Genomic DNA, 24,680 nt, shown 5'->3' on the forward strand with positions numbered 1-24,680 from the left:
AAGGTGATCGTACCTGGCAGGCGCATTTCGAGGCAGGCTAGGGGAGCACATCCAGACGCATTCGGACAGCGTATCCGCGCACACTTCGCATCCTTTGGCAAGAGTTGGGCGCCGGCAACGCAAGAGTACGCAGAGGACCGCGTTCTGGCGGCATTTTTAAGCAGAGCAGTGCAGTGCAGGATTCAGCGTCTGCAGCATCTTTTCCACAGAATGCTACGGCGCTTGACGGCAGTCCCACTTTCCCTTGAGACATCTGCGCGGCAAGCAGCGTCAAGTTACCGCTGGCCCGAGCATCGGTGGTTCAGTGGTAGAATGCTCGCCTGCCACGCGGGCGGCCCGGGTTCGATTCCCGGCCGATGCATCATTTTGCTTTTCCCGCGATAATGCTGCCGCGTGGCTTGAGCGCTTGAGATGCACGATCCACAAGAATGTGTAGCTGGATTTCCCTTGAGAAGGACCGAGAACGCAGCACTCGCGGGTCCCCACTAGGACGCTCGCATCATGTTCTACAGACTAGCGTCGGCCTGGCCTCACAAGTTGCTGGGTCCGGGTGCCTCCGAGGCACTGAACTTCAACGACAAGGAGTGCTGCCTATCGTTGCAACAGCAGCAGCAGCACCGCAATCAACTGGGCCGGCAGTGCACGTGTAGCAACAGAACACGTTATCCAGGAAGTACAGTGTCTCTACGTCTAATATTGGGTAAGGTGTTTACCCAGTTTCCAGGACAAGCGGTGCACCCGTGCCTCGGTAGCGCAGTAGGCAGCGCGTAAGTCTCATAATCTTAAGGTCGTGAGTTTGATCCTCACCCGGGGCATTTAATTTTCTGTGACATGGTGGTGCTGTTGCTAGGGCGCCAACGTATTTCTTGTTTGTTATCCACAGCGTTTCAACGCTTCAGCGGGAAAATGTTTACTTCCTGTTATTGCTACTTACAGCTTCCCTTTTCCTCTTCTCCCAGCAGAGCGTGAAGCCAAAAGCATTGCTCTGCGACGTTTGAGGTGCGCGCCTTGCCAGTCAGTATGTGCAAAGATGCTCGCAAAGAGAGGGGGGCGCCGACGCGGCACTCGACACGAAATGCGACAAGCGACCGTACGAACGGTCGAACGAAACGGCCACATCCGGTGTGGTCTAGTGGCTAGGATACCTGGCTTTCACCCAGGAGGCCCGGGTTCGATTCCCGGTACCGGAACGGAATTTTTTCCACACGAATCGTGACAAGTTTGAGCTGTCCGAGCGGCCGTTTCCCGTCCTGCTCGCAATATAGCTACTGTTTCGTGACCGTCAGCAGAATATAGACTAGGGAAGCAGACACACGACGACCATAGAAATGGTGTGCGGCTTCATGCCACCTGTTTCCAGCGTAGGGCTGAGCAACTGCATCTGCCGAGGCCCGTTAGCTCAGTTGGTTAGAGCGTCGTGCTAATAACGCGAAGGTCGTGGGTTCGATCCCCCCACGGGCCACTACTCTTTTCCTACTACGAAAAGGCGGCGCCGATTTCAGCTGGCGAGTGTGGTGACCAAAAGATCATCACCCTGCGTGGAAGTTGATAGAGGATCCGAACCCGACTCGTCGGGGAGCGCTACAGCATTCACTCGGCAATGGCCATAATATCTTGAATACACTGGTTCTCAACCGATAAAGAGAAAATGAAAGAAAATGTCCGATTGCCGATGCGTAACAACTTTGGCCCTTGTCAGTACTTGGGCGGGTGAGCGCATGGGAACACAGGGCGCTATTGGCACTTTTACTTCCTATTTTTGTTTCTCCTTTCTTTTCGGAGCTACAGCCCGATTCGGTCAGGGAGACGCCACCGTGAAATGAAGGGGGCGTGCTGTGTGTCCCTCCTTACCTCTCTCAGTCGTTTCTCGTGCTTGTCGTTTTGATATAGGCCGATTTGAGAGCGTCAGCTCTCGCGTCAGCCGAGCAAAGTCGAGACAAGTCGAGACACACTAAGGGCTGGTATGCAGCGAGTAAGAGGGCGAAAAAACAATAATTTAAGAGCGCGTGGCAAAAGTACTCATACGCGAAATTAAAAGCCTGCTGCGGTGGCCGGGAATCGAACCCGGATCAACTGCTTGGAAGGCAACTATGCTGACCATTACACCACCACCGCACAAGCGAGCGCCGCGCGTCCGCGCTGTGTCGGCTTCCCGCCAGTCGGCAGCGGCCGAAGGTGATCGTACCTGGCAGGCGCATTTCGAGGCAGGCTAGGGGAGCACATCCAGACGCATTCGGACAGCGTATCCGCGCACACTTCGCATCCTTTGGCAAGAGTTGGGCGCCGGCAACGCAAGAGTACGCAGAGGACCGCGTTCTGGCGGCATTTTTAAGCAGAGCAGTGCAGTGCAGGATTCAGCGTCTGCAGCATCTTTTCCACAGAATGCTACGGCGCTTGACGGCAGTCCCACTTTCCCTTGAGACATCTGCGCGGCAAGCAGCGCCAAGTTACCGCTGGCCCGAGCATCGGTGGTTCAGTGGTAGAATGCTCGCCTGCCACGCGGGCGGCCCGGGTTCGATTCCCGGCCGATGCATCATTTTGCTTTTCCCGCGATAATGCTGCCGCGTGGCTTGAGCGCTTGAGATGCACGATCCACAAGAATGTGTAGCTGGATTTCCCTTGAGAAGGACCGAGAACGCAGCACTCGCGGGTCCCCACTAGGACGCTCGCATCATGTTCTACAGACTAGCGTCGGCCTGGCCTCACAAGTTGCTGGGTCCGGGTGCCTCCGAGGCACTGAACTTCAACGACAAGGAGTGCTGCCTATCGTTGCAACAGCAGCAGCAGCACCGCAATCAACTGGGCCGGCAGTGCACGTGTAGCAACAGAACACGTTATCCAGGAAGTACAGTGTCTCTACGTCTAATATTGGGTAAGGTGTTTACCCAGTTTCCAGGACAAGCGGTGCACCCGTGCCTCGGTAGCGCAGTAGGCAGCGCGTAAGTCTCATAATCTTAAGGTCGTGAGTTTGATCCTCACCCGGGGCATTTAATTTTCTGTGACATGGTGGTGCTGTTGCTAGGGCGCCAACGTATTTCTTGTTTGTTATCCACAGCGTTTCAACGCTTCAGCGGGAAAATGTTTACTTCCTGTTATTGCTACTTACAGCTTCCCTTTTCCTCTTCTCCCAGCAGAGCGTGAAGCCAAAAGCATTGCTCTGCGACGTTTGAGGTGCGCGCCTTGCCAGTCAGTATGTGCAAAGATGCTCGCAAAGAGAGGGGGGCGCCGACGCGGCACTCGACACGAAATGCGACAAGCGACCGTACGAACGGTCGAACGAAACGGCCACATCCGGTGTGGTCTAGTGGCTAGGATACCTGGCTTTCACCCAGGAGGCCCGGGTTCGATTCCCGGTACCGGAACGGAATTTTTTCCACACGAATCGTGACAAGTTTGAGCTGTCCGAGCGGCCGTTTCCCGTCCTGCTCGCAATATAGCTACTGTTTCGTGACCGTCAGCAGAATATAGACTAGGGAAGCAGACACACGACGACCATAGAAATGGTGTGCGGCTTCATGCCACCTGTTTCCAGCGTAGGGCTGAGCAACTGCATCTGCCGAGGCCCGTTAGCTCAGTTGGTTAGAGCGTCGTGCTAATAACGCGAAGGTCGTGGGTTCGATCCCCCCACGGGCCACTACTCTTTTCCTACTACGAAAAGGCGGCGCCGATTTCAGCTGGCGAGTGTGGTGACCAAAAGATCATCACCCTGCGTGGAAGTTGATAGAGGATCCGAACCCGACTCGTCGGGGAGCGCTACAGCATTCACTCGGCAATGGCCATAATATCTTGAATACACTGGTTCTCAACCGATAAAGAGAAAATGAAAGAAAATGTCCGATTGCCGATGCGTAACAACTTTGGCCCTTGTCAGTACTTGGGCGGGTGAGCGCATGGGAACAGAGGGCGCTATTGGCACTTTTACTTCCTATTTTTGTTTCTCCTTTCTTTTCGGAGCTACAGCCCGATTCGGTCAGGGAGACGCCACCGTGAAATGAAGGGGGCGTGCTGTGTGTCCCTCCTTACCTCTCTCAGTCGTTTCTCGTGCTTGTCGTTTTGATATAGGCCGATTTGAGAGCGTCAGCTCTCGCGTCAGCCGAGCAAAGTCGAGACAAGTCGAGACACACTAAGGGCTGGTATGCAGCGAGTAAGAGGGCGAAAAAACAATAATTTAAGAGCGCGTGGCAAAAGTACTCATACGCGAAATTAAAAGCCTGCTGCGGTGGCCGGGAATCGAACCCGGATCAACTGCTTGGAAGGCAACTATGCTGACCATTACACCACCACCGCACAAGCGAGCGCCGCGCGTCCGCGCTGTGTCGGCTTCCCGCCAGTCGGCAGCGGCCGAAGGTGATCGTACCTGGCAGGCGCATTTCGAGGCAGGCTAGGGGAGCACATCCAGACGCATTCGGACAGCGTATCCGCGCACACTTCGCATCCTTTGGCAAGAGTTGGGCGCCGGCAACGCAAGAGTACGCAGAGGACCGCGTTCTGGCGGCATTTTTAAGCAGAGCAGTGCAGTGCAGGATTCAGCGTCTGCAGCATCTTTTCCACAGAATGCTACGGCGCTTGACGGCAGTCCCACTTTCCCTTGAGACATCTGCGCGGCAAGCAGCGCCAAGTTACCGCTGGCCCGAGCATCGGTGGTTCAGTGGTAGAATGCTCGCCTGCCACGCGGGCGGCCCGGGTTCGATTCCCGGCCGATGCATCATTTTGCTTTTCCCGCGATAATGCTGCCGCGTGGCTTGAGCGCTTGAGATGCACGATCCACAAGAATGTGTAGCTGGATTTCCCTTGAGAAGGACCGAGAACGCAGCACTCGCGGGTCCCCACTAGGACGCTCGCATCATGTTCTACAGACTAGCGTCGGCCTGGCCTCACAAGTTGCTGGGTCCGGGTGCCTCCGAGGCACTGAACTTCAACGACAAGGAGTGCTGCCTATCGTTGCAACAGCAGCAGCAGCACCGCAATCAACTGGGCCGGCAGTGCACGTGTAGCAACAGAACACGTTATCCAGGAAGTACAGTGTCTCTACGTCTAATATTGGGTAAGGTGTTTACCCAGTTTCCAGGACAAGCGGTGCACCCGTGCCTCGGTAGCGCAGTAGGCAGCGCGTAAGTCTCATAATCTTAAGGTCGTGAGTTTGATCCTCACCCGGGGCATTTAATTTTCTGTGACATGGTGGTGCTGTTGCTAGGGCGCCAACGTATTTCTTGTTTGTTATCCACAGCGTTTCAACGCTTCAGCGGGAAAATGTTTACTTCCTGTTATTGCTACTTACAGCTTCCCTTTTCCTCTTCTCCCAGCAGAGCGTGAAGCCAAAAGCATTGCTCTGCGACGTTTGAGGTGCGCGCCTTGCCAGTCAGTATGTGCAAAGATGCTCGCAAAGAGAGGGGGGCGCCGACGCGGCACTCGACACGAAATGCGACAAGCGACCGTACGAACGGTCGAACGAAACGGCCACATCCGGTGTGGTCTAGTGGCTAGGATACCTGGCTTTCACCCAGGAGGCCCGGGTTCGATTCCCGGTACCGGAACGGAATTTTTTCCACACGAATCGTGACAAGTTTGAGCTGTCCGAGCGGCCGTTTCCCGTCCTGCTCGCAATATAGCTACTGTTTCGTGACCGTCAGCAGAATATAGACTAGGGAAGCAGACACACGACGACCATAGAAATGGTGTGCGGCTTCATGCCACCTGTTTCCAGCGTAGGGCTGAGCAACTGCATCTGCCGAGGCCCGTTAGCTCAGTTGGTTAGAGCGTCGTGCTAATAACGCGAAGGTCGTGGGTTCGATCCCCCCACGGGCCACTACTCTTTTCCTACTACGAAAAGGCGGCGCCGATTTCAGCTGGCGAGTGTGGTGACCAAAAGATCATCACCCTGCGTGGAAGTTGATAGAGGATCCGAACCCGACTCGTCGGGGAGCGCTACAGCATTCACTCGGCAATGGCCATAATATCTTGAATACACTGGTTCTCAACCGATAAAGAGAAAATGAAAGAAAATGTCCGATTGCCGATGCGTAACAACTTTGGCCCTTGTCAGTACTTGGGCGGGTGAGCGCATGGGAACACAGGGCGCTATTGGCACTTTTACTTCCTATTTTTGTTTCTCCTTTCTTTTCGGAGCTACAGCCCGATTCGGTCAGGGAGACGCCACCGTGAAATGAAGGGGGCGTGCTGTGTGTCCCTCCTTACCTCTCTCAGTCGTTTCTCGTGCTTGTCGTTTTGATATAGGCCGATTTGAGAGCGTCAGCTCTCGCGTCAGCCGAGCAAAGTCGAGACAAGTCGAGACACACTAAGGGCTGGTATGCAGCGAGTAAGAGGGCGAAAAAACAATAATTTAAGAGCGCGTGGCAAAAGTACTCATACGCGAAATTAAAAGCCTGCTGCGGTGGCCGGGAATCGAACCCGGATCAACTGCTTGGAAGGCAACTATGCTGACCATTACACCACCACCGCACAAGCGAGCGCCGCGCGTCCGCGCTGTGTCGGCTTCCCGCCAGTCGGCAGCGGCCGAAGGTGATCGTACCTGGCAGGCGCATTTCGAGGCAGGCTAGGGGAGCACATCCAGACGCATTCGGACAGCGTATCCGCGCACACTTCGCATCCTTTGGCAAGAGTTGGGCGCCGGCAACGCAAGAGTACGCAGAGGACCGCGTTCTGGCGGCATTTTTAAGCAGAGCAGTGCAGTGCAGGATTCAGCGTCTGCAGCATCTTTTCCACAGAATGCTACGGCGCTTGACGGCAGTCCCACTTTCCCTTGAGACATCTGCGCGGCAAGCAGCGCCAAGTTACCGCTGGCCCGAGCATCGGTGGTTCAGTGGTAGAATGCTCGCCTGCCACGCGGGCGGCCCGGGTTCGATTCCCGGCCGATGCATCATTTTGCTTTTCCCGCGATAATGCTGCCGCGTGGCTTGAGCGCTTGAGATGCACGATCCACAAGAATGTGTAGCTGGATTTCCCTTGAGAAGGACCGAGAACGCAGCACTCGCGGGTCCCCACTAGGACGCTCGCATCATGTTCTACAGACTAGCGTCGGCCTGGCCTCACAAGTTGCTGGGTCCGGGTGCCTCCGAGGCACTGAACTTCAACGACAAGGAGTGCTGCCTATCGTTGCAACAGCAGCAGCAGCACCGCAATCAACTGGGCCGGCAGTGCACGTGTAGCAACAGAACACGTTATCCAGGAAGTACAGTGTCTCTACGTCTAATATTGGGTAAGGTGTTTACCCAGTTTCCAGGACAAGCGGTGCACCCGTGCCTCGGTAGCGCAGTAGGCAGCGCGTAAGTCTCATAATCTTAAGGTCGTGAGTTTGATCCTCACCCGGGGCATTTAATTTTCTGTGACATGGTGGTGCTGTTGCTAGGGCGCCAACGTATTTCTTGTTTGTTATCCACAGCGTTTCAACGCTTCAGCGGGAAAATGTTTACTTCCTGTTATTGCTACTTACAGCTTCCCTTTTCCTCTTCTCCCAGCAGAGCGTGAAGCCAAAAGCATTGCTCTGCGACGTTTGAGGTGCGCGCCTTGCCAGTCAGTATGTGCAAAGATGCTCGCAAAGAGAGGGGGGCGCCGACGCGGCACTCGACACGAAATGCGACAAGCGACCGTACGAACGGTCGAACGAAACGGCCACATCCGGTGTGGTCTAGTGGCTAGGATACCTGGCTTTCACCCAGGAGGCCCGGGTTCGATTCCCGGTACCGGAACGGAATTTTTTCCACACGAATCGTGACAAGTTTGAGCTGTCCGAGCGGCCGTTTCCCGTCCTGCTCGCAATATAGCTACTGTTTCGTGACCGTCAGCAGAATATAGACTAGGGAAGCAGACACACGACGACCATAGAAATGGTGTGCGGCTTCATGCCACCTGTTTCCAGCGTAGGGCTGAGCAACTGCATCTGCCGAGGCCCGTTAGCTCAGTTGGTTAGAGCGTCGTGCTAATAACGCGAAGGTCGTGGGTTCGATCCCCCCACGGGCCACTACTCTTTTCCTACTACGAAAAGGCGGCGCCGATTTCAGCTGGCGAGTGTGGTGACCAAAAGATCATCACCCTGCGTGGAAGTTGATAGAGGATCCGAACCCGACTCGTCGGGGAGCGCTACAGCATTCACTCGGCAATGGCCATAATATCTTGAATACACTGGTTCTCAACCGATAAAGAGAAAATGAAAGAAAATGTCCGATTGCCGATGCGTAACAACTTTGGCCCTTGTCAGTACTTGGGCGGGTGAGCGCATGGGAACACAGGGCGCTATTGGCACTTTTACTTCCTATTTTTGTTTCTCCTTTCTTTTCGGAGCTACAGCCCGATTCGGTCAGGGAGACGCCACCGTGAAATGAAGGGGGCGTGCTGTGTGTCCCTCCTTACCTCTCTCAGTCGTTTCTCGTGCTTGTCGTTTTGATATAGGCCGATTTGAGAGCGTCAGCTCTCGCGTCAGCCGAGCAAAGTCGAGACAAGTCGAGACACACTAAGGGCTGGTATGCAGCGAGTAAGAGGGCGAAAAAACAATAATTTAAGAGCGCGTGGCAAAAGTACTCATACGCGAAATTAAAAGCCTGCTGCGGTGGCCGGGAATCGAACCCGGATCAACTGCTTGGAAGGCAACTATGCTGACCATTACACCACCACCGCACAAGCGAGCGCCGCGCGTCCGCGCTGTGTCGGCTTCCCGCCAGTCGGCAGCGGCCGAAGGTGATCGTACCTGGCAGGCGCATTTCGAGGCAGGCTAGGGGAGCACATCCAGACGCATTCGGACAGCGTATCCGCGCACACTTCGCATCCTTTGGCAAGAGTTGGGCGCCGGCAACGCAAGAGTACGCAGAGGACCGCGTTCTGGCGGCATTTTTAAGCAGAGCAGTGCAGTGCAGGATTCAGCGTCTGCAGCATCTTTTCCACAGAATGCTACGGCGCTTGACGGCAGTCCCACTTTCCCTTGAGACATCTGCGCGGCAAGCAGCGCCAAGTTACCGCTGGCCCGAGCATCGGTGGTTCAGTGGTAGAATGCTCGCCTGCCACGCGGGCGGCCCGGGTTCGATTCCCGGCCGATGCATCATTTTGCTTTTCCCGCGATAATGCTGCCGCGTGGCTTGAGCGCTTGAGATGCACGATCCACAAGAATGTGTAGCTGGATTTCCCTTGAGAAGGACCGAGAACGCAGCACTCGCGGGTCCCCACTAGGACGCTCGCATCATGTTCTACAGACTAGCGTCGGCCTGGCCTCACAAGTTGCTGGGTCCGGGTGCCTCCGAGGCACTGAACTTCAACGACAAGGAGTGCTGCCTATCGTTGCAACAGCAGCAGCAGCACCGCAATCAACTGGGCCGGCAGTGCACGTGTAGCAACAGAACACGTTATCCAGGAAGTACAGTGTCTCTACGTCTAATATTGGGTAAGGTGTTTACCCAGTTTCCAGGACAAGCGGTGCACCCGTGCCTCGGTAGCGCAGTAGGCAGCGCGTAAGTCTCATAATCTTAAGGTCGTGAGTTTGATCCTCACCCGGGGCATTTAATTTTCTGTGACATGGTGGTGCTGTTGCTAGGGCGCCAACGTATTTCTTGTTTGTTATCCACAGCGTTTCAACGCTTCAGCGGGAAAATGTTTACTTCCTGTTATTGCTACTTACAGCTTCCCTTTTCCTCTTCTCCCAGCAGAGCGTGAAGCCAAAAGCATTGCTCTGCGACGTTTGAGGTGCGCGCCTTGCCAGTCAGTATGTGCAAAGATGCTCGCAAAGAGAGGGGGGCGCCGACGCGGCACTCGACACGAAATGCGACAAGCGACCGTACGAACGGTCGAACGAAACGGCCACATCCGGTGTGGTCTAGTGGCTAGGATACCTGGCTTTCACCCAGGAGGCCCGGGTTCGATTCCCGGTACCGGAACGGAATTTTTTCCACACGAATCGTGACAAGTTTGAGCTGTCCGAGCGGCCGTTTCCCGTCCTGCTCGCAATATAGCTACTGTTTCGTGACCGTCAGCAGAATATAGACTAGGGAAGCAGACACACGACGACCATAGAAATGGTGTGCGGCTTCATGCCACCTGTTTCCTGCGTAGGGCTGAGCAACTGCATCTGCCGAGGCCCGTTAGCTCAGTTGGTTAGAGCGTCGTGCTAATAACGCGAAGGTCGTGGGTTCGATCCCCCCACGGGCCACTACTCTTTTCCTACTACGAAAAGGCGGCGCCGATTTCAGCTGGCGAGTGTGGTGACCAAAAGATCATCACCCTGCGTGGAAGTTGATAGAGGATCCGAACCCGACTCGTCGGGGAGCGCTACAGCATTCACTCGGCAATGGCCATAATATCTTGAATACACTGGTTCTCAACCGATAAAGAGAAAATGAAAGAAAATGTCCGATTGCCGATGCGTAACAACTTTGGCCCTTGTCAGTACTTGGGCGGGTGAGCGCATGGGAACACAGGGCGCTATTGGCACTTTTACTTCCTATTTTTGTTTCTCCTTTCTTTTCGGAGCTACAGCCCGATTCGGTCAGGGAGACGCCACCGTGAAATGAAGGGGGCGTGCTGTGTGTCCCTCCTTACCTCTCTCAGTCGTTTCTCGTGCTTGTCGTTTTGATATAGGCCGATTTGAGAGCGTCAGCTCTCGCGTCAGCCGAGCAAAGTCGAGACAAGTCGAGACACACTAAGGGCTGGTATGCAGCGAGTAAGAGGGCGAAAAAACAATAATTTAAGAGCGCGTGGCAAAAGTACTCATACGCGAAATTAAAAGCCTGCTGCGGTGGCCGGGAATCGAACCCGGATCAACTGCTTGGAAGGCAACTATGCTGACCATTACACCACCACCGCACAAGCGAGCGCCGCGCGTCCGCGCTGTGTCGGCTTCCCGCCAGTCGGCAGCGGCCGAAGGTGATCGTACCTGGCAGGCGCATTTCGAGGCAGGCTAGGGGAGCACATCCAGACGCATTCGGACAGCGTATCCGCGCACACTTCGCATCCTTTGGCAAGAGTTGGGCGCCGGCAACGCAAGAGTACGCAGAGGACCGCGTTCTGGCGGCATTTTTAAGCAGAGCAGTGCAGTGCAGGATTCAGCGTCTGCAGCATCTTTTCCACAGAATGCTACGGCGCTTGACGGCAGTCCCACTTTCCCTTGAGACATCTGCGCGGCAAGCAGCGCCAAGTTACCGCTGGCCCGAGCATCGGTGGTTCAGTGGTAGAATGCTCGCCTGCCACGCGGGCGGCCCGGGTTCGATTCCCGGCCGATGCATCATTTTGCTTTTCCCGCGATAATGCTGCCGCGTGGCTTGAGCGCTTGAGATGCACGATCCACAAGAATGTGTAGCTGGATTTCCCTTGAGAAGGACCGAGAACGCAGCACTCGCGGGTCCCCACTAGGACGCTCGCATCATGTTCTACAGACTAGCGTCGGCCTGGCCTCACAAGTTGCTGGGTCCGGGTGCCTCCGAGGCACTGAACTTCAACGACAAGGAGTGCTGCCTATCGTTGCAACAGCAGCAGCAGCACCGCAATCAACTGGGCCGGCAGTGCACGTGTAGCAACAGAACACGTTATCCAGGAAGTACAGTGTCTCTACGTCTAATATTGGGTAAGGTGTTTACCCAGTTTCCAGGACAAGCGGTGCACCCGTGCCTCGGTAGCGCAGTAGGCAGCGCGTAAGTCTCATAATCTTAAGGTCGTGAGTTCGATCCTCACCCGGGGCATTTAATTTTCTGTGACATGGTGGTGCTGTTGCTAGGGCGCCAACGTATTTCTTGTTTGTTATCCACAGCGTTTCAACGCTTCAGCGGGAAAATGTTTACTTCCTGTTATTGCTACTTACAGCTTCCCTTTTCCTCTTCTCCCAGCAGAGCGTGAAGCCAAAAGCATTGCTCTGCGACGTTTGAGGTGCGCGCCTTGCCAGTCAGTATGTGCAAAGATGCTCGCAAAGAGAGGGGGGCGCCGACGCGGCACTCGACACGAAATGCGACAAGCGACCGTACGAACGGTCGAACGAAACGGCCACATCCGGTGTGGTCTAGTGGCTAGGATACCTGGCTTTCACCCAGGAGGCCCGGGTTCGATTCCCGGTACCGGAACGGAATTTTTTCCACACGAATCGTGACAAGTTTGAGCTGTCCGAGCGGCCGTTTCCCGTCCTGCTCGCAATATAGCTACTGTTTCGTGACCGTCAGCAGAATATAGACTAGGGAAGCAGACACACGACGACCATAGAAATGGTGTGCGGCTTCATGCCACCTGTTTCCAGCGTAGGGCTGAGCAACTGCATCTGCCGAGGCCCGTTAGCTCAGTTGGTTAGAGCGTCGTGCTAATAACGCGAAGGTCGTGGGTTCGATCCCCCCACGGGCCACTACTCTTTTCCTACTACGAAAAGGCGGCGCCGATTTCAGCTGGCGAGTGTGGTGACCAAAAGATCATCACCCTGCGTGGAAGTTGATAGAGGATCCGAACCCGACTCGTCGGGGAGCGCTACAGCATTCACTCGGCAATGGCCATAATATCTTGAATACACTGGTTCTCAACCGATAAAGAGAAAATGAAAGAAAATGTCCGATTGCCGATGCGTAACAACTTTGGCCCTTGTCAGTACTTGGGCGGGTGAGCGCATGGGAACACAGGGCGCTATTGGCACTTTTACTTCCTATTTTTGTTTCTCCTTTCTTTTCGGAGCTACAGCCCGATTCGGTCAGGGAGACGCCACCGTGAAATGAAGGGGGCGTGCTGTGTGTCCCTCCTTACCTCTCTCAGTCGTTTCTCGTGCTTGTCGTTTTGATATAGGCCGATTTGAGAGCGTCAGCTCTCGCGTCAGCCGAGCAAAGTCGAGACACACTAAGGGCTGGTATGCAGCGAGTAAGAGGGCGAAAAAACAATAATTTAAGAGCGCGTGGCAAAAGTACTCATACGCGAAATTAAAAGCCTGCTGCGGTGGCCGGGAATCGAACCCGGATCAACTGCTTGGAAGGCAACTATGCTGACCATTACACCACCACCGCACAAGCGAGCGCCGCGCGTCCGCGCTGTGTCGGCTTCCCGCCAGTCGGCAGCGGCCGAAGGTGATCGTACCTGGCAGGCGCATTTCGAGGCAGGCTAGGGGAGCACATCCAGACGCATTCGGACAGCGTATCCGCGCACACTTCGCATCCTTTGGCAAGAGTTGGGCGCCGGCAACGCAAGAGTACGCAGAGGACCGCGTTCTGGCGGCATTTTTAAGCAGAGCAGTGCAGTGCAGGATTCAGCGTCTGCAGCATCTTTTCCACAGAATGCTACGGCGCTTGACGGCAGTCCCACTTTCCCTTGAGACATCTGCGCGGCAAGCAGCGCCAAGTTACCGCTGGCCCGAGCATCGGTGGTTCAGTGGTAGAATGCTCGCCTGCCACGCGGGCGGCCCGGGTTCGATTCCCGGCCGATGCATCATTTTGCTTTTCCCGCGATAATGCTGCCGCGTGGCTTGAGCGCTTGAGATGCACGATCCACAAGAATGTGTAGCTGGATTTCCCTTGAGAAGGACCGAGAACGCAGCACTCGCGGGTCCCCACTAGGACGCTCGCATCATGTTCTACAGACTAGCGTCGGCCTGGCCTCACAAGTTGCTGGGTCCGGGTGCCTCCGAGGCACTGAACTTCAACGACAAGGAGTGCTGCCTATCGTTGCAACAGCAGCAGCAGCACCGCAATCAACTGGGCCGGCAGTGCACGTGTAGCAACAGAACACGTTATCCAGGAAGTACAGTGTCTCTACGTCTAATATTGGGTAAGGTGTTTACCCAGTTTCCAGGACAAGCGGTGCACCCGTGCCTCGGTAGCGCAGTAGGCAGCGCGTAAGTCTCATAATCTTAAGGTCGTGAGTTTGATCCTCACCCGGGGCATTTAATTTTCTGTGACATGGTGGTGCTGTTGCTAGGGCGCCAACGTATTTCTTGTTTGTTATCCACAGCGTTTCAACGCTTCAGCGGGAAAATGTTTACTTCCTGTTATTGCTACTTACAGCTTCCCTTTTCCTCTTCTCCCAGCAGAGCGTGAAGCCAAAAGCATTGCTCTGCGACGTTTGAGGTGCGCGCCTTGCCAGTCAGTATGTGCAAAGATGCTCGCAAAGAGAGGGGGGCGCCGACGCGGCACTCGACACGAAATGCGACAAGCGACCGTACGAACGGTCGAACGAAACGGCCACATCCGGTGTGGTCTAGTGGCTAGGATACCTGGCTTTCACCCAGGAGGCCCGGGTTCGATTCCCGGTACCGGAACGGAATTTTTTCCACACGAATCGTGACAAGTTTGAGCTGTCCGAGCGGCCGTTTCCCGTCCTGCTCGCAATATAGCTACTGTTTCGTGACCGTCAGCAGAATATAGACTAGGGAAGCAGACACACGACGACCATAGAAATGGTGTGCGGCTTCATGCCACCTGTTTCCTGCGTAGGGCTGAGCAACTGCATCTGCCGAGGCCCGTTAGCTCAGTTGGTTAGAGCGTCGTGCTAATAACGCGAAGGTCGTGGGTTCGATCCCCCCACGGGCCACTACTCTTTTCCTACTACGAAAAGGCGGCGCCGATTTCAGCTGGCGAGTGTGGTGACCAAAAGATCATCACCCTGCGTGGAAGTTGATAGAGGATCCGAACCCGACTCGTCGGGGAGCGCTACAGCATTCACTCGGCAATGGCCATAATATCTTGAATACACTGGTTCTCAACCGATAAAGAGAAAATGAAAGAAAATGTCCGATTGCCGATGCGTAACAACTTTGGCCCTTGTCAGTACTTGGGCGGGTGAGCGCATGGGAACACAGGGCGCTATTGGCACTTTTACTTCCTATTTTTGTTTCTCCTTTCTTTTCGGAGCTACAGCCCGATTCGGTCAGGGAGACGCCACCGTGAAATGAAGGGGGCGTGCTGTGTGTCCCTCCTTACCTCTCTCAGTCGTTTCTCGTGCTTGTCGTTTTGATATAGGCCGATTTGAGAGCGTCAGCTCTCGCGTCAGCCGAGCAAAGTCGAGACAAGTCGAGACACACTAAGGGCTGGTATGCAGCGAGTAAGAGGGCGAAAAAACAATAATTTAAGAGCGCGTGGCAAAAGTACTCATACGCGAAATTAAAAGCCTGCTGCGGTGGCCGGGAATCGAACCCGGATCAACTGCTTGGAAGGCAACTATGCTGACCATTACACCACCACCGCACAAGCGAGCGCCGCGCGTCCGCGCTGTGTCGGCTTCCCGCCAGTCGGCAGCGGCCGAAGGTGATCGTACCTGGCAGGCGCATTTCGAGGCAGGCTAGGGGAGCACATCCAGACGCATTCGGACAGCGTATCCGCGCACACTTCGCATCCTTTGGCAAGAGTTGGGCGCCGGCAACGCAAGAGTACGCAGAGGACCGCGTTCTGGCGGCATTTTTAAGCAGAGCAGTGCAGTGCAGGATTCAGCGTCTGCAGCATCTTTTCCACAGAATGCTACGGCGCTTGACGGCAGTCCCACTTTCCCTTGAGACATCTGCGCGGCAAGCAGCGCCAAGTTACCGCTGGCCCGAGCATCGGTGGTTCAGTGGTAGAATGCTCGCCTGCCACGCGGGCGGCCCGGGTTCGATTCCCGGCCGATGCATCATTTTGCTTTTCCCGCGATAATGCTGCCGCGTGGCTTGAGCGCTTGAGATGCACGATCCACAAGAATGTGTAGCTGGATTTCCCTTGAGAAGGACCGAGAACGCAGCACTCGCGGGTCCCCACTAGGACGCTCGCATCATGTTCTACAGACTAGCGTCGGCCTGGCCTCACAAGTTGCTGGGTCCGGGTGCCTCCGAGGCACTGAACTTCAACGACAAGGAGTGCTGCCTATCGTTGCAACAGCAGCAGCAGCACCGCAATCAACTGGGCCGGCAGTGCACGTGTAGCAACAGAACACGTTATCCAGGAAGTACAGTGTCTCTACGTCTAATATTGGGTAAGGTGTTTACCCAGTTTCCAGGACAAGCGGTGCACCCGTGCCTCGGTAGCGCAGTAGGCAGCGCGTAAGTCTCATAATCTTAAGGTCGTGAGTTCGATCCTCACCCGGGGCATTTAATTTTCTGTGACATGGTGGTGCTGTTGCTAGGGCGCCAACGTATTTCTTGTTTGTTATCCACAGCGTTTCAACGCTTCAGCGGGAAAATGTTTACTTCCTGTTATTGCTACTTACAGCTTCCCTTTTCCTCTTCTCCCAGCAGAGCGTGAAGCCAAAAGCATTGCTCTGCGACGTTTGAGGTGCGCGCCTTGCCAGTCAGTATGTGCAAAGATGCTCGCAAAGAGAGGGGGGCGCCGACGCGGCACTCGACACGAAATGCGACAAGCGACCGTACGAACGGTCGAACGAAACGGCCACATCCGGTGTGGTCTAGTGGCTAGGATACCTGGCTTTCACCCAGGAGGCCCGGGTTCGATTCCCGGTACCGGAACGGAATTTTTTCCACACGAATCGTGACAAGTTTGAGCTGTCCGAGCGGCCGTTTCCCGTCCTGCTCGCAATATAGCTACTGTTTCGTGACCGTCAGCAGAATATAGACTAGGGAAGCAGACACACGACGACCATAGAAATGGTGTGCGGCTTCATGCCACCTGTTTCCTGCGTAGGGCTGAGCAACTGCATCTGCCGAGGCCCGTTAGCTCAGTTGGTTAGAGCGTCGTGCTAATAACGCGAAGGTCGTGGGTTCGATCCCCCCACGGGCCACTACTCTTTTCCTACTACGAAAAGGCGGCGCCGATTTCAGCTGGCGAGTGTGGTGACCAAAAGATCATCACCCTGCGTGGAAGTTGATAGAGGATCCGAACCCGACTCGTCGGGGAGCGCTACAGCATTCACTCGGCAATGGCCATAATATCTTGAATACACTGGTTCTCAACCGATAAAGAGAAAATGAAAGAAAATGTCCGATTGCCGATGCGTAACAACTTTGGCCCTTGTCAGTACTTGGGCGGGTGAGCGCATGGGAACACAGGGCGCTATTGGCACTTTTACTTCCTATTTTTGTTTCTCCTTTCTTTTCGGAGCTACAGCCCGATTCGGTCAGGGAGACGCCACCGTGAAATGAAGGGGGCGTGCTGTGTGTCCCTCCTTACCTCTCTCAGTCGTTTCTCGTGCTTGTCGTTTTGATATAGGCCGATTTGAGAGCGTCAGCTCTCGCGTCAGCCGAGCAAAGTCGAGACAAGTCGAGACACACTAAGGGCTGGTATGCAGCGAGTAAGAGGGCGAAAAAACAATAATTTAAGAGCGCGTGGCAAAAGTACTCATACGCGAAATTAAAAGCCTGCTGCGGTGGCCGGGAATCGAACCCGGATCAACTGCTTGGAAGGCAACTATGCTGACCATTACACCACCACCGCACAAGCGAGCGCCGCGCGTCCGCGCTGTGTCGGCTTCCCGCCAGTCGGCAGCGGCCGAAGGTGATCGTACCTGGCAGGCGCATTTCGAGGCAGGCTAGGGGAGCACATCCAGACGCATTCGGACAGCGTATCCGCGCACACTTCGCATCCTTTGGCAAGAGTTGGGCGCCGGCAACGCAAGAGTACGCAGAGGACCGCGTTCTGGCGGCATTTTTAAGCAGAGCAGTGCAGTGCAGGATTCAGCGTCTGCAGCATCTTTTCCACAGAATGCTACGGCGCTTGACGGCAGTCCCACTTTCCCTTGAGACATCTGCGCGGCAAGCAGCGCCAAGTTACCGCTGGCCCGAGCATCGGTGGTTCAGTGGTAGAATGCTCGCCTGCCACGCGGGCGGCCCGGGTTCGATTCCCGGCCGATGCATCATTTTGCTTTTCCCGCGATAATGCTGCCGCGTGGCTTGAGCGCTTGAGATGCACGATCCACAAGAATGTGTAGCTGGATTTCCCTTGAGAAGGACCGAGAACGCAGCACTCGCGGGTCCCCACTAGGACGCTCGCATCATGTTCTACAGACTAGCGTCGGCCCTGGCCTCACAAGTTGCTGGGTCCGGGTGCCTCCGAGGCACTGAACTTCAACGACAAGGAGTGCTGCCTATCGTTGCAACAGCAGCAGCAGCACCGCAATCAACTGGGCCGGCAGTGCACGTGTAGCAACAGAACACGTTATCCAGGAAGTACAGTGTCTCTACGTCTAATATTGGGTAAGGTGGTTTACCCAGTTTCCAGGACAAGCGGTGCACCCGTGCCTCGGTAGCGCAGTAGGCAGCGCGTAAGTCTCATAATCTTAAGGTCGTGAGTTTGATCCTCACCCGGGGCATTTAATTTTCTGTGACATGGTGGTGCTGTTGCTAGGGCGCCAACGTATTTCTTGTTTGTTATCCACAGCGTTTCAACGCTTCAGCGGGAAAATGTTTACTTCCTGTTATTGCTACTTACAGCTTCCCTTTTCCTCTTCTCCCAGCAGAGCGTGAAGCCAAAAGCATTGCTCTGCGACGTTTGAGGTGCGCGCCTTGCCAGTCAGTATGTGCAAAGATGCTCGCAAAGAGAGGGGGGCGCCGACGCGGCACTCGACACGAAATGCGACAAGCGACCGTACGAACGGTCGAACGAAACGGCCACATCCGGTGTGGTCTAGTGGCTAGGATACCTGGCTTTCACCCAGGAGGCCCGGGTTCGATTCCCGGTACCGGAACGGAATTTTTTCCACACGAATCGTGACAAGTTTGAGCTGTCCGAGCGGCCGTTTCCCGTCCTGCTCGCAATATAGCTACTGTTTCGTGACCGTCAGCAGAATATAGACTAGGGAAGCAGACACACGACGACCATAGAAATGGTGTGCGGCTTCATGCCACCTGTTTCCTGCGTAGGGGCTGAGCAACTGCATCTGCCGAGGCCCGTTAGCTCAGTTGGTTAGAGCGTCGTGCTAATAACGCGAAGGTCGTGGGTTCGATCCCCCCACGGGCCACTACTCTTTTCCTACTACGAAAAGGCGGCGCCGATTTCAGCTGGCGAGTGTGGTGACCAAAAGATCATCACCCTGCGTGGAAGTTGATAGAGGATCCGAACCCGACTCGTCGGGGAGCGCTACAGCATTCACTCGGCAATGGCCATAATATCTTGAATACACTGGTTCTCAACCGATAAAGAGAAAATGAAAGAAAATGTCCGATTGCCGATGCGTAACAACTTTGGCCCTTGTCAGTACTTGGGCGGGTGAGCGCATGGGAACACAGGGCGCTATTGGCACTTTTACTTCCTATTTTTGTTTCTCCTTTCTTTTCGGAGCTACAGCCCGATTCGGTCAGGGAGACGCCACCGTGAAATGAAGGGGGCGTGCTGTGTGTCCCTCCTTACCTCTCTCAGTCGTTTCTCGTGCTTGTCGTTTTGATATAGGCCGATTTGAGAGCGTCAGCTCTCGCGTCAGCCGAGCAAAGTCGAGACAAGTCGAGACACACTAAGGGCTGGTATGCAGCGAGTAAGAGGGCGAAAAAACAATAATTTAAGAGCGCGTGGCAAAAGTACTCATACGCGAAATTAAAAGCCTGCTGCGGTGGCCGGGAATCGAACCCGGATCAACTGCTTGGAAGGCAACTATGCTGACCATTACACCACCACCGCACAAGCGAGCGCCGCGCGTCCGCGCTGTGTCGGCTTCCCGCCAGTCGGCAGCGGCCGAAGGTGATCGTACCTGGCAGGCGCATTTCGAGGCAGGCTAGGGGAGCACATCCAGACGCATTCGGACAGCGTATCCGCGCACACTTCGCATCCTTTGGCAAGAGTTGGGCGCCGGCAACGCAAGAGTACGCAGAGGACCGCGTTCTGGCGGCATTTTTAAGCAGAGCAGTGCAGTGCAGGATTCAGCGTCTGCAGCATCTTTTCCACAGAATGCTACGGCGCTTGACGGCAGTCCCACTTTCCCTTGAGACATCTGCGCGGCAAGCAGCGCCAAGTTACCGCTGGCCCGAGCATCGGTGGTTCAGTGGTAGAATGCTCGCCTGCCACGCGGGCGGCCCGGGTTCGATTCCGGCCGATGCATCATTTTGCTTTTCCCGCGATAATGCTGCCGCGTGGCTTGAGCGCTTGAGATGCACGATCCACAAGAATGTGTAGCTGGATTTCCCTTGAGAAGGACCGAGAACGCAGCACTCGCGGGTCCCCACTAGGACGCTCGCATCATGTTCTACAGACTAGCGTCGGCCTGGCCTCACAAGTTGCTGGGTCCGGGTGCCTCCGAGGCACTGAACTTCAACGACAAGGAGTGCTGCCTATCGTTGCAACAGCAGCAGCAGCACCGCAATCAACTGGGCCGGCAGTGCACGTGTAGCAACAGAACACGTTATCCAGGAAGTACAGTGTCTCTACGTCTAATATTGGGTAAGGTGTTTACCCAGTTTCCAGGACAAGCGGTGCACCCGTGCCTCGGTAGCGCAGTAGGCAGCGCGTAAGTCTCATAATCTTAAGGTCGTGAGTTTGATCCTCACCCGGGGCATTTAATTTTCTGTGACATGGTGGTGCTGTTGCTAGGGCGCCAACGTATTTCTTGTTTGTTATCCACAGCGTTTCAACGCTTCAGCGGGAAAATGTTTACTTCCTGTTATTGCTACTTACAGCTTCCCTTTTCCTCTTCTCCCAGCAGAGCGTGAAGCCAAAAGCATTGCTCTGCGACGTTTGAGGTGCGCGCCTTGCCAGTCAGTATGTGCAAAGATGCTCGCAAAGAGAGGGGGGGCGCCGACGCGGCACTCGACACGAAATGCGACAAGCGACCGTACGAACGGTCGAACGAAACGGCCACATCCGGTGTGGTCTAGTGGCTAGGATACCTGGCTTTCACCCAGGAGGCCCGGGTTCGATTCCCGGTACCGGAACGGAATTTTTTCCACACGAATCGTGACAAGTTTGAGCTGTCCGAGCGGCCGTTTCCCGTCCTGCTCGCAATATAGCTACTGTTTCGTGACCGTCAGCAGAATATAGACTAGGGAAGCAGACACACGACGACCATAGAAATGGTGTGCGGCTTCATGCCACCTGTTTCCTGCGTAGGGCTGAGCAACTGCATCTGCCGAGGCCCGTTAGCTCAGTTGGTTAGAGCGTCGTGCTAATAACGCGAAGGTCGTGGGTTCGATCCCCCCACGGGCCACTACTCTTTTCCTACTACGAAAAGGCGGCGCCGATTTCAGCTGGCGAGTGTGGTGACCAAAAGATCATCACCCTGCGTGGAAGTTGATAGAGGATCCGAACCCGACTCGTCGGGGAGCGCTACAGCATTCACTCGGCAATGGCCATAATATCTTGAATACACTGGTTCTCAACCGATAAAGAGAAAATGAAAGAAAATGTCCGATTGCCGATGCGTAACAACTTTGGCCCTTGTCAGTACTTGGGCGGGTGAGCGCATGGGAACACAGGGCGCTATTGGCACTTTTACTTCCTATTTTTGTTTCTCCTTTCTTTTCGGAGCTACAGCCCGATTCGGTCAGGGAGACGCCACCGTGAAATGAAGGGGGCGTGCTGTGTGTCCCTCCTTACCTCTCTCAGTCGTTTCTCGTGCTTGTCGTTTTGATATAGGCCGATTTGAGAGCGTCAGCTCTCGCGTCAGCCGAGCAAAGTCGAGACAAGTCGAGACACACTAAGGGCTGGTATGCAGCGAGTAAGAGGGCGAAAAAACAATAATTTAAGAGCGCGTGGCAAAAGTACTCATACGCGAAATTAAAAGCCTGCTGCGGTGGCCGGGAATCGAACCCGGATCAACTGCTTGGAAGGCAACTATGCTGACCATTACACCACCACCGCACAAGCGAGCGCCCGCGCGTCCGCGCTGTGTCGGCTTCCCGCCAGTCGGCAGCGGCCGGAAGGTGATCGTACCTGGCAGGCGCATTTCGAGGCAGGCTAGGGGAGCACATCCAGACGCATTCGGACAGCGTATCCGCGCACACTTCGCATCCTTTGGCAAGAGTTGGGCGCCGGCAACGCAAGAGTACGCAGAGGACCGCGTTCTGGCGGCATTTTTAAGCAGAGCAGTGCAGTGCAGGATTCAGCGTCTGCAGCATTTCTTTTTTTTCCACAGAATGCTACGGCGCTTGACGGCAGTCCCACTTTCCCTTGAGACATCTGCGCGGCAAGCAGCGCCAAGTTACCGCTGGCCCGAGCATCGGTGGTTCAGTGGGTAGAATGCTCGCCTGCCACGCGGGCGGCCCGGGTTCGATTCCCGGCCGATGCATCATTTTGCTTTTCCCGCGATAATGCTGCCGCGTGGCTTGAGCGCTTGAGATGCACGATCCACAAGAATGTGTAGCTGGATTTCCCTTGAGAAGGACCGAGAACGCAGCACTCGCGGGTCCCCACTAGGACGCTCGCATCATGTTCTACAGACTAGCGTCGGCCTGGCCTCACAAGTTGCTGGGTCCGGGTGCCTCCGAGGCACTGAACTTCAACGACAAGGAGTGCTGCCTATCGTTGCAACAGCAGCAGCAGCACCGCAATCAACTGGGCCGGCAGTGCACGTGTAGCAACAGAACACGTTATCCAGGAAGTACAGTGTCTCTACGTCTAATATTGGGTAAGGTGTTTACCCCAGTTTCCAGGACAAGCGGTGCACCCGTGCCTCGGTAGCGCAGTAGGCAGCGCGTAAGTCTCATAATCTTAAGGTCGTGAGTTCGATCCCTCACCCGGGGCATTTAATTTTCTGTGACATGGTGGTGCTGTTGCTAGGGCGCCAACGTATTTCTTGTTTGTTATCCACAGCGTTTCAACGCTTCAGCGGGAAAATGTTTACTTCCTGTTATTGCTACTTACAGCTTCCCTTTTCCTCTTCTCCCAGCAGAGCGTGAAGCCAAAAGCATTGCTCTGCGACGTTTGAGGTGCGCGCCTTGCCAGTCAGTATGTGCAAAGATGCTCGCAAAGAGAGGGGGGCGCCGACGCGGCACTCGACACGAAATGCGACAAGCGACCGTACGAACGGTCGAACGAAACGGCCACATCCGGTGTGGTCTAGTGGCTAGGATACCTGGCTTTCACCCAGGAGGCCCGGGTTCGATTCCCGGTACCGGAACGGAATTTTTTCCACACGAATCGTGACAAGTTTGAGCTGTCCGAGCGGCCGTTTCCCGTCCTGCTCGCAATATAGCTACTGTTTCGTGACCGTCAGCAGAATATAGACTAGGGAAGCAGACACACGACGACCATAGAAATGGTGTGCGGCTTCATGCCACCTGTTTCCAGCGTAGGGCTGAGCAACTGCATCTGCCGAGGCCCGTTAGCTCAGTTGGTTAGAGCGTCGTGCTAATAACGCGAAGGTCGTGGGTTCGATCCCCCCCACGGGCCACTACTCTTTTCCTACTACGAAAAGGCGGCGCCGATTTCAGCTGGCGAGTGTGGTGACCAAAAGATCATCACCCTGCGTGGAAGTTGATAGAGGATCCGAAACCCGACTCGTCGGGGGAGCGCTACAGCATTCACTCGGCAATGGCCATAATATCTTGAATACACTGGTTCTCAACCGATAAAGAGAAAATGAAAGAAAATGTCCGATTGCCGATGCGTAACAACTTTGGCCCTTGTCAGTACTTGGGCGGGTGAGCGCATGGGAACACAGGGCGCTATTGGCACTTTTACTTCCTATTTTTGTTTCTCCTTTCTTTTCGGAGCTACAGCCCGATTCGGTCAGGGAGACGCCACCGTGAAATGAAGGGGGCGTGCTGTGTGTCCCTCCTTACCTCTCTCAGTCGTTTCTCGTGCTTGTCGTTTTGATATAGGCCGATTTGAGAGCGTCAGCTCTCGCGTCAGCCGAGCAAAGTCGAGACACACTAAGGGCTGGTATGCAGCGAGTAAGAGGGCGAAAAAACAATAATTTAAGAGCGCGTGGCAAAAGTACTCATACGCGAAATTAAAAGCCTGCTGCGGTGGCCGGGAATCGAACCCGGATCAACTGCTTGGAAGGCAACTATGCTGACCATTACACCACCACCGCACAAGCGAGCGCCGCGCGTCCGCGCTGTGTCGGCTTCCCGCCAGTCGGCAGCGGCCGAAGGTGATCGTACCTGGCAGGCGCATTTCGAGGCAGGCTAGGGGAGCACATCCAGACGCATTCGGACAGCGTATCCGCGCACACTTCGCATCCTTTGGCAAGAGTTGGGCGCCGGCAACGCAAGAGTACGCAGAGGACCGCGTTCTGGCGGCATTTTTAAGCAGAGCAGGTGCAGTGCAGGATTCAGCGTCTGCAGCATCTTTTCCACAGAATGCTACGGCGCTTGACGGCAGTCCCACTTTCCCTTGAGACATCTGCGCGGCAAGCAGCGCCAAGTTACCGCTGGCCCGAGCATCGGTGGTTCAGTGGTAGAATGCTCGCCTGCCACGCGGGCGGCCCGGGTTCGATTCCCGGCCGATGCATCATTTTGCTTTTCCCGCGATAATGCTGCCGCGTGGCTTGAGCGCTTGAGATGCACGATCCACAAGAATGTGTAGCTGGATTTCCCTTGAGAAGGACCGAGAACGCAGCACTCGCGGGTCCCCACTAGGACGCTCGCATCATGTTCTACAGACTAGCGTCGGCCTGGCCTCACAAGTTGCTGGGTCCGGGTGCCTCCGAGGCACTGAACTTCAACGACAAGGAGTGCTGCCTATCGTTGCAACAGCAGCAGCAGCACCGCAATCAACTGGGCCGGCAGTGCACGTGTAGCAACAGAACACGTTATCCAGGAAGTACAGTGTCTCTACGTCTAATATTGGGTAAGGTGTTTACCCAGTTTCCAGGACAAGCGGTTGCACCCGTGCCTCGGTAGCGCAGTAGGCAGCGCGTAAGTCTCATAATCTTAAGGT

The 24,680-nt window shown here is 55.2% G+C and overlaps 56 non-coding genes across 56 annotated transcripts; 45 read left to right on the plus strand and 11 right to left on the minus strand.

Annotated features, from left to right (window-relative positions):
* The first annotated feature begins 290 nt into the window (after window positions 1-290).
* On the plus strand, window positions 291-361 carry Trnag-gcc. Its single transcript has one exon. It is a non-coding gene; the product is annotated as a tRNA-Gly (tRNA).
* A 381-nt stretch (window positions 362-742) lies between these two features.
* On the plus strand, window positions 743-815 carry Trnam-cau. Its single transcript has one exon. It is a non-coding gene; the product is annotated as a tRNA-Met (tRNA).
* Window positions 816-1,118: 303 nt separating this feature from the next.
* On the plus strand, window positions 1,119-1,190 carry Trnae-uuc. The gene has a single exon. It is a non-coding gene; the product is annotated as a tRNA-Glu (tRNA).
* Window positions 1,191-1,388: 198 nt separating this feature from the next.
* On the plus strand, window positions 1,389-1,462 carry Trnai-aau. The gene has a single exon. It is a non-coding gene; the product is annotated as a tRNA-Ile (tRNA).
* A 581-nt stretch (window positions 1,463-2,043) lies between these two features.
* Window positions 2,044-2,115, minus strand: Trnag-ucc. Its single transcript has one exon. It is a non-coding gene; the product is annotated as a tRNA-Gly (tRNA).
* A 347-nt stretch (window positions 2,116-2,462) lies between these two features.
* Trnag-gcc lies at window positions 2,463-2,533 on the plus strand. Its single transcript has one exon. It is a non-coding gene; the product is annotated as a tRNA-Gly (tRNA).
* Window positions 2,534-2,914: 381 nt separating this feature from the next.
* On the plus strand, window positions 2,915-2,987 carry Trnam-cau. Its single transcript has one exon. It is a non-coding gene; the product is annotated as a tRNA-Met (tRNA).
* Window positions 2,988-3,290: 303 nt separating this feature from the next.
* On the plus strand, window positions 3,291-3,362 carry Trnae-uuc. The gene has a single exon. It is a non-coding gene; the product is annotated as a tRNA-Glu (tRNA).
* A 198-nt stretch (window positions 3,363-3,560) lies between these two features.
* On the plus strand, window positions 3,561-3,634 carry Trnai-aau. The gene has a single exon. It is a non-coding gene; the product is annotated as a tRNA-Ile (tRNA).
* Window positions 3,635-4,215: 581 nt separating this feature from the next.
* On the minus strand, window positions 4,216-4,287 carry Trnag-ucc. Its single transcript has one exon. It is a non-coding gene; the product is annotated as a tRNA-Gly (tRNA).
* Window positions 4,288-4,634: 347 nt separating this feature from the next.
* Window positions 4,635-4,705, plus strand: Trnag-gcc. Its single transcript has one exon. It is a non-coding gene; the product is annotated as a tRNA-Gly (tRNA).
* Window positions 4,706-5,086: 381 nt separating this feature from the next.
* Window positions 5,087-5,159, plus strand: Trnam-cau. Its single transcript has one exon. It is a non-coding gene; the product is annotated as a tRNA-Met (tRNA).
* A 303-nt stretch (window positions 5,160-5,462) lies between these two features.
* Trnae-uuc lies at window positions 5,463-5,534 on the plus strand. The gene has a single exon. It is a non-coding gene; the product is annotated as a tRNA-Glu (tRNA).
* A 198-nt stretch (window positions 5,535-5,732) lies between these two features.
* Window positions 5,733-5,806, plus strand: Trnai-aau. Its single transcript has one exon. It is a non-coding gene; the product is annotated as a tRNA-Ile (tRNA).
* Window positions 5,807-6,387: 581 nt separating this feature from the next.
* Trnag-ucc lies at window positions 6,388-6,459 on the minus strand. The gene has a single exon. It is a non-coding gene; the product is annotated as a tRNA-Gly (tRNA).
* A 347-nt stretch (window positions 6,460-6,806) lies between these two features.
* On the plus strand, window positions 6,807-6,877 carry Trnag-gcc. Its single transcript has one exon. It is a non-coding gene; the product is annotated as a tRNA-Gly (tRNA).
* A 381-nt stretch (window positions 6,878-7,258) lies between these two features.
* Window positions 7,259-7,331, plus strand: Trnam-cau. The gene has a single exon. It is a non-coding gene; the product is annotated as a tRNA-Met (tRNA).
* A 303-nt stretch (window positions 7,332-7,634) lies between these two features.
* Window positions 7,635-7,706, plus strand: Trnae-uuc. Its single transcript has one exon. It is a non-coding gene; the product is annotated as a tRNA-Glu (tRNA).
* Window positions 7,707-7,904: 198 nt separating this feature from the next.
* On the plus strand, window positions 7,905-7,978 carry Trnai-aau. The gene has a single exon. It is a non-coding gene; the product is annotated as a tRNA-Ile (tRNA).
* A 581-nt stretch (window positions 7,979-8,559) lies between these two features.
* Trnag-ucc lies at window positions 8,560-8,631 on the minus strand. The gene has a single exon. It is a non-coding gene; the product is annotated as a tRNA-Gly (tRNA).
* A 347-nt stretch (window positions 8,632-8,978) lies between these two features.
* Window positions 8,979-9,049, plus strand: Trnag-gcc. Its single transcript has one exon. It is a non-coding gene; the product is annotated as a tRNA-Gly (tRNA).
* A 381-nt stretch (window positions 9,050-9,430) lies between these two features.
* Window positions 9,431-9,503, plus strand: Trnam-cau. Its single transcript has one exon. It is a non-coding gene; the product is annotated as a tRNA-Met (tRNA).
* Window positions 9,504-9,806: 303 nt separating this feature from the next.
* On the plus strand, window positions 9,807-9,878 carry Trnae-uuc. Its single transcript has one exon. It is a non-coding gene; the product is annotated as a tRNA-Glu (tRNA).
* A 198-nt stretch (window positions 9,879-10,076) lies between these two features.
* Trnai-aau lies at window positions 10,077-10,150 on the plus strand. Its single transcript has one exon. It is a non-coding gene; the product is annotated as a tRNA-Ile (tRNA).
* A 581-nt stretch (window positions 10,151-10,731) lies between these two features.
* On the minus strand, window positions 10,732-10,803 carry Trnag-ucc. The gene has a single exon. It is a non-coding gene; the product is annotated as a tRNA-Gly (tRNA).
* Window positions 10,804-11,150: 347 nt separating this feature from the next.
* Window positions 11,151-11,221, plus strand: Trnag-gcc. The gene has a single exon. It is a non-coding gene; the product is annotated as a tRNA-Gly (tRNA).
* A 381-nt stretch (window positions 11,222-11,602) lies between these two features.
* On the plus strand, window positions 11,603-11,675 carry Trnam-cau. Its single transcript has one exon. It is a non-coding gene; the product is annotated as a tRNA-Met (tRNA).
* Window positions 11,676-11,978: 303 nt separating this feature from the next.
* Trnae-uuc lies at window positions 11,979-12,050 on the plus strand. The gene has a single exon. It is a non-coding gene; the product is annotated as a tRNA-Glu (tRNA).
* A 198-nt stretch (window positions 12,051-12,248) lies between these two features.
* Window positions 12,249-12,322, plus strand: Trnai-aau. The gene has a single exon. It is a non-coding gene; the product is annotated as a tRNA-Ile (tRNA).
* A 571-nt stretch (window positions 12,323-12,893) lies between these two features.
* Trnag-ucc lies at window positions 12,894-12,965 on the minus strand. The gene has a single exon. It is a non-coding gene; the product is annotated as a tRNA-Gly (tRNA).
* A 347-nt stretch (window positions 12,966-13,312) lies between these two features.
* Trnag-gcc lies at window positions 13,313-13,383 on the plus strand. The gene has a single exon. It is a non-coding gene; the product is annotated as a tRNA-Gly (tRNA).
* Window positions 13,384-13,764: 381 nt separating this feature from the next.
* Trnam-cau lies at window positions 13,765-13,837 on the plus strand. Its single transcript has one exon. It is a non-coding gene; the product is annotated as a tRNA-Met (tRNA).
* A 303-nt stretch (window positions 13,838-14,140) lies between these two features.
* On the plus strand, window positions 14,141-14,212 carry Trnae-uuc. Its single transcript has one exon. It is a non-coding gene; the product is annotated as a tRNA-Glu (tRNA).
* A 198-nt stretch (window positions 14,213-14,410) lies between these two features.
* On the plus strand, window positions 14,411-14,484 carry Trnai-aau. Its single transcript has one exon. It is a non-coding gene; the product is annotated as a tRNA-Ile (tRNA).
* Window positions 14,485-15,065: 581 nt separating this feature from the next.
* Window positions 15,066-15,137, minus strand: Trnag-ucc. The gene has a single exon. It is a non-coding gene; the product is annotated as a tRNA-Gly (tRNA).
* A 347-nt stretch (window positions 15,138-15,484) lies between these two features.
* Window positions 15,485-15,555, plus strand: Trnag-gcc. The gene has a single exon. It is a non-coding gene; the product is annotated as a tRNA-Gly (tRNA).
* Window positions 15,556-15,936: 381 nt separating this feature from the next.
* Trnam-cau lies at window positions 15,937-16,009 on the plus strand. The gene has a single exon. It is a non-coding gene; the product is annotated as a tRNA-Met (tRNA).
* A 303-nt stretch (window positions 16,010-16,312) lies between these two features.
* Window positions 16,313-16,384, plus strand: Trnae-uuc. Its single transcript has one exon. It is a non-coding gene; the product is annotated as a tRNA-Glu (tRNA).
* Window positions 16,385-16,582: 198 nt separating this feature from the next.
* Trnai-aau lies at window positions 16,583-16,656 on the plus strand. Its single transcript has one exon. It is a non-coding gene; the product is annotated as a tRNA-Ile (tRNA).
* A 581-nt stretch (window positions 16,657-17,237) lies between these two features.
* Window positions 17,238-17,309, minus strand: Trnag-ucc. Its single transcript has one exon. It is a non-coding gene; the product is annotated as a tRNA-Gly (tRNA).
* A 347-nt stretch (window positions 17,310-17,656) lies between these two features.
* On the plus strand, window positions 17,657-17,727 carry Trnag-gcc. Its single transcript has one exon. It is a non-coding gene; the product is annotated as a tRNA-Gly (tRNA).
* Window positions 17,728-18,110: 383 nt separating this feature from the next.
* Trnam-cau lies at window positions 18,111-18,183 on the plus strand. Its single transcript has one exon. It is a non-coding gene; the product is annotated as a tRNA-Met (tRNA).
* Window positions 18,184-18,486: 303 nt separating this feature from the next.
* On the plus strand, window positions 18,487-18,558 carry Trnae-uuc. The gene has a single exon. It is a non-coding gene; the product is annotated as a tRNA-Glu (tRNA).
* A 199-nt stretch (window positions 18,559-18,757) lies between these two features.
* On the plus strand, window positions 18,758-18,831 carry Trnai-aau. The gene has a single exon. It is a non-coding gene; the product is annotated as a tRNA-Ile (tRNA).
* Window positions 18,832-19,412: 581 nt separating this feature from the next.
* Window positions 19,413-19,484, minus strand: Trnag-ucc. The gene has a single exon. It is a non-coding gene; the product is annotated as a tRNA-Gly (tRNA).
* A 347-nt stretch (window positions 19,485-19,831) lies between these two features.
* Trnag-gcc lies at window positions 19,832-19,901 on the plus strand. Its single transcript has one exon. It is a non-coding gene; the product is annotated as a tRNA-Gly (tRNA).
* Window positions 19,902-20,282: 381 nt separating this feature from the next.
* Trnam-cau lies at window positions 20,283-20,355 on the plus strand. The gene has a single exon. It is a non-coding gene; the product is annotated as a tRNA-Met (tRNA).
* A 304-nt stretch (window positions 20,356-20,659) lies between these two features.
* Trnae-uuc lies at window positions 20,660-20,731 on the plus strand. The gene has a single exon. It is a non-coding gene; the product is annotated as a tRNA-Glu (tRNA).
* A 198-nt stretch (window positions 20,732-20,929) lies between these two features.
* Trnai-aau lies at window positions 20,930-21,003 on the plus strand. The gene has a single exon. It is a non-coding gene; the product is annotated as a tRNA-Ile (tRNA).
* A 581-nt stretch (window positions 21,004-21,584) lies between these two features.
* On the minus strand, window positions 21,585-21,656 carry Trnag-ucc. Its single transcript has one exon. It is a non-coding gene; the product is annotated as a tRNA-Gly (tRNA).
* A 355-nt stretch (window positions 21,657-22,011) lies between these two features.
* Window positions 22,012-22,083, plus strand: Trnag-gcc. Its single transcript has one exon. It is a non-coding gene; the product is annotated as a tRNA-Gly (tRNA).
* A 382-nt stretch (window positions 22,084-22,465) lies between these two features.
* Window positions 22,466-22,539, plus strand: Trnam-cau. The gene has a single exon. It is a non-coding gene; the product is annotated as a tRNA-Met (tRNA).
* A 303-nt stretch (window positions 22,540-22,842) lies between these two features.
* Window positions 22,843-22,914, plus strand: Trnae-uuc. The gene has a single exon. It is a non-coding gene; the product is annotated as a tRNA-Glu (tRNA).
* Window positions 22,915-23,112: 198 nt separating this feature from the next.
* Trnai-aau lies at window positions 23,113-23,187 on the plus strand. Its single transcript has one exon. It is a non-coding gene; the product is annotated as a tRNA-Ile (tRNA).
* A 573-nt stretch (window positions 23,188-23,760) lies between these two features.
* Window positions 23,761-23,832, minus strand: Trnag-ucc. The gene has a single exon. It is a non-coding gene; the product is annotated as a tRNA-Gly (tRNA).
* Window positions 23,833-24,180: 348 nt separating this feature from the next.
* On the plus strand, window positions 24,181-24,251 carry Trnag-gcc. Its single transcript has one exon. It is a non-coding gene; the product is annotated as a tRNA-Gly (tRNA).
* Window positions 24,252-24,680: the final 429 nt, after the last annotated feature.

This window comes from Schistocerca piceifrons, unplaced genomic scaffold, assembly GCF_021461385.2.
Source record: "Schistocerca piceifrons isolate TAMUIC-IGC-003096 unplaced genomic scaffold, iqSchPice1.1 HiC_scaffold_458, whole genome shotgun sequence".
In the NCBI taxonomy this organism is placed as follows: Eukaryota; Metazoa; Arthropoda; class Insecta; order Orthoptera; family Acrididae; genus Schistocerca; species Schistocerca piceifrons.